We start from the raw sequence: 4,580 nt of genomic DNA, 5'->3' as shown, positions 1-4,580 counted from the left end.
ATGCAGAGCACAGAGTCAATCCAGCCCATGGTCTACTTCTCACCCCAGAAGGTCCCTTCCGTCTCAGGTATGTTGGCACAGCCCTACCTGATAGCAGTATAAAGTTTAAGCTGGCATGGCCAATGCTCTAAAATGCCAAGTGACATGTGTGCCAGGTCTCAGCCCAGAGACCTAGCTGCCAGTGATTAACTTTAGCATCAGTGGGTGGGGGCAGGTCCAGAGGGGTGCAGCGATTCAGACAAAGCCCCTTTCTGCTGCTTTCCCTGGCTGATCCAGGCACAGAGAGAGCCCCACAGCCACTCCAGCCATGGGCTGCAGGGAGCAGCTGCGTGGGGAGCCAGGCTGAACTGGGAACAGTGGCAGCAGCACACAGGTTCCTCTTTCCAGTGCCTGCTCCTGGTAGCAGGGGCTACAGAGGGGGGCCAGACCTAGGACAGGGGCTGGAAGGAGGAAACTGCAACACCGCTTCTAGCTGAGGCCAGCTCCCTACCCAGCTGCTCCCTGAGCTGAACTGGGGCAGAAGTGGCTCTGCGTACCTCCCCTCAGGCCAGCTAGGAGCAGCAGCAGCAGTTTAGCAGGGGGCAGCAGATGAGTCTCCGTCACCTTCATGTACCTACTTCCCACCTGGCTTCCTGGTGTCCCCTGCCAACCCTTGGACCCCATCCACGCCTCGCTCCCATCCCCCTGCAGTCTGAGGGACTGTATGCTACGGCCCCTTTAGTAAATCCTGGACCCACCCATGTCAGTGGGCCCGCATGGGAGCCACAGGCCCAGGGGAGTGCCTGCCCAGGCCCCAGGGTGCCTGCCCAGTGCCTGTTCTCTGCTTGCCACCTGCTTTTACTCTGTGTAGAAAGCCAGGTCTGGTATTCAGAATCAGCTATTCCCCACAGCCCTTTTGTGGGGTGCAGAAAGAGGCTGCACAATGGTTTGGAAACGGGAACATCCTCAGCTGGTGGAAGATGCTGTAACTGCCCTGAGCTCACCAGAGCTTCGCCAGTTCAACATCTCTACCTCTGAGCATTGAGCTTGCTCTGCCCAGTGCCCAGCACAACTCTCCTGAATCATCTCACAAACATATGCCCTCCTCCAATGCCCCTGTTCATCCCTGGGAGCATGGAGACCTTCTCTCAGCCCCTTCAGACAAGCCCCCCTCGCTGCTTCCCACCAGTGCATTTTATTTGCCATCAGTGGGGATGGTTCCATCCCTGAGGCACTGAAGCATAGCCCCCAGTGCAGCCAGGCAGGACATCTTGTTCACACCAAACAATTTTTTTTTCTTTTGAAAATTTTTCGTATTCCAGGTCCAATTAGCCAAATCAGTTCTGAGTACTCTCAATTGAGCAAAACTCAATCATTCAAATACTATCATATGTGGCACCACAACCAGCAAGTATCCTCCACCCCAGACTTTCCAGCCTGGGGCTTCAGATACTCCCATATCCACTGGCGGGCATCCTACGTGCAGGCCCAAGCCCAGAGGACTTGGGGTTTGTCTGCCCCCAAGTCTCACTTGCCCTTAGCCAACAGCCACAGGAGCAAGCTAGGGAGGAGTCTCCCATTTCCATAAAGTAGGCATGTAGCCAAAATCCTCCCACTGGAAGCTGGCCACTGGGAAGCTAATTACAAGACTCGTAGGGTGTCCTGTCTGCAGTGCACTGGACAGGGGTACACCCTCCACTACACAGTGCCATTTAAATCCATCTTGGTCTGGGCAACAGACCAGTGCAGTGACTACACTTGATCTTAGTCCACAAATCTCCCAAACACAAGTCTGGTATCAGTGGAGTAATGGATGGATTTGCCAGGGTCCCAACTGCTCCCACCAGCCACAGGCCAAAGGTCTGACTTGATGCTTGCTGCTATGTGAGGCAGGGTGTTAGAGGCTCTATACTCCCTGCCTGAGCCCGCAGGAAATCATGATTCTCCCTATTAACCATGACACAGGCAGAGGCACAGGCACCTTGTTTCCCACCTGGTTGTTAGTGATCAGACCCATTTAGAAATTGCCTATCCCTGCAACATTGAGCTGAGTTACTCTGCTCTGGGACTGGCCAGGCCAGCTCGGCAGTGGGCTTTGATGAAGTACTTAAATCTGCTCCCAGCTCTGCCCTAGCTAAGCCATATGACCGTGGACAAGTCACTCCTCCTCCCCAGATCTTCACCTCCCCTCCTATTCAGTTCTCATCCGTTTTTACTATGAGCTCTTCAAGGCAAGACCTTCCTATGTACAACATGGCCCTGAGTTTGAGGCCCTCAATATAGCCACAATCCAGGCAACCAGCTGGGAAATTGCTTTGTGTTTTTTTCTAGCTCAAACATGCTTTACCAAGAGAAAAGGGTGGGGTACTCTCCCTGCTAAAGAGAGTTACACCTGTTTTCTTCTCAGTGACAGATAAGGAGAGCAGCAGTTCTCTGTCTAGCAAGGAGAAGGAATGTGCGCTCAGTGCAAAGCAGCTCCCATCCACAAAGCCAGTCATCAGAGTAAGTAATCAGTGTGGAGCGGGGAGCTTTGTAGGTAGTGGCCAGCTGTTATCTTATAAGTGTATGGCCAAGGCAGGCACAGGAGAGGCAGAGTATGGCTTACTTCTCCCTTACTTTCCCTCAGCCAGTGTATCCACGAGGCCTCTGTAGCAGGGGGCCCAGGTCTGTGGAGCTGGATAGATGCTCAGTAAAATCCCAGGCTGAGCAGACAAAAAGCTTTACTGGGACCACTGCTTTATAAGAAACTCTTTTGGTGCAGACTAGCACTGCCTCTAGTCATATTGCCTTCCCAGAAAGGAAGAGTCTGTAGGTACCCAAACAAAGATGGCAGGTCTGGTGGTGTGAGGGTGGCAGACGGGCCACCCTCAACTATTTCCCTTAGGAAAGGAGACTGGCCCCAGTCCATCAAGGCATTTTCGTAAGCAAGTTAGACACACTGACTTCAGTAGGGCTTATTGCCGGCTTCAAGCTAAGCAAGTGCTTAAGTGCATTGTTGAACTAGGGCCCAAGTACTCTACCCCTAAGAAGCCTACTAGGTGACTTGGTGCTTCTCCTCAGTTATCTTGAGCTCAGCTGCCCCTAGTTCTCAGGGGCAGTGCTTTCCTACAGCAAGTCTGGCCTGAGTCCACTCTGCTCCTGAGGGGTAAGTCACTGAGAACGACATTCAGGAAGAAAGCGTGGGTCTCTAATAATCCACAGTGGGAGGGAGGGGATGGGGGGAGACATTGCAACATATCTGCTATGTCCTTTGCCTGATGCCACAATGGAAAGGCTCTTGCCAGCAGTGGACAAGCAGTCAGGACAGAGCCATCTGGAACAGAGGCACTACTTCCACATGGGGAAAAAGTGGGCAAGAGGGAGGGCACTTCCTACACGGAGCAGGGGAACAAACAGCCTTACTGAGAGCAGCATGTGGAGCAGTGCATCCCAGAGATTCAGCTTCTGAAACAACCCTCTCCTGCTGGTGCACTAAATATCAACTTGGCAGCAAGCAGAAAATCCCATTAACTCAGAAAAGTACTTCAAGGTATCAGCTGCTGCTCTGGTACAAGACTGAGGGGACAGCCTATAGTTATCAGCATCCTGAACGGGTCTGGTCTGACTGGAAGCAGGGGCTCTACTGAGCTTAAGATGACTAGAATCTGGGAACAGATACCCCTGCATCCATCTCCCAGGGACTGGGGTATAGTCCTGAGAGGAGGTATATTGATAGGGCAGCCCACTGTTCCTCCCCCTTCCATCTCCCATCTGACTCAAGTTCCACCAAACTCAGCCTTTTTTAATGGATTCTTAAAGCGCTGGATATTTTGTAGCATGTCAATAGTAAAGGTGAAGAGGGGATAGGGATGGTGGCTCTAGCTAAAATCACTATAAGAAATCCCCACATCCGCTTCTGCCACATCAGAAAGGTCCAGCTCAGCCCCAGCCCTGCTCATCATGTTTGCACTGGAAGCCTAGGCTGAAAATTGCACAGTAATTGGCACTGGCAATAGAGAAGAATCCATCAGCCTCCTCCTCCTTTATGCCAGGCAGCAATCACAAGTCTCCTCTCTTTTTAACAAGCCTCCCTGCTATTACATTCTCACTAGTATTTTGCTACTGCCAGTCTCCTTATACATTGTGCCCCATTATTCTACACATAACTCTCAGCAGTTGAGGCCCCAGAGGAAGGCTGCATTGAAAGCAGCGTGCCAAGCTCATACAGAAGACTGACCACTATGCCCCAAGAGGCACCAATTAGCTATGTTCTCTGCTGAACTCCCCTGTCTGTAATTAGCCCTTTCCCAGGAAATGAAGCAAGCGAACCTCCCCCAGGGGGAGAGAGGTACTGAGGTACATGGGAGTCAGGAATCCAGGTTCCACCACTGGTTTACTGCAAAGCCTTAAGTATGTCACTTCACCTTTCTGTCCCTCAGTTTATTTATGGATGGGAAGTGGCACAGTTCATTTGTCTCCCAATACACATCCTGGGAGGGTGGCCAGGAACACAGCCAGGCCACCCTTTCAGATCAAGATCTCCTTCTCTATGCCAGAGAGTTGGCTCCTGACCCCACAAACCTCTAAAGTTACCAAGTAGAGGAAAATGGGGAGGACAGGCC

This window comes from Alligator sinensis, unplaced genomic scaffold, assembly GCF_000455745.1.
Source record: "Alligator sinensis unplaced genomic scaffold, ASM45574v1 scaffold907_1, whole genome shotgun sequence".
Classification (NCBI taxonomy): Eukaryota; Metazoa; Chordata; order Crocodylia; family Alligatoridae; genus Alligator; species Alligator sinensis.
This window is presented reverse-complemented; position numbering follows the sequence as displayed.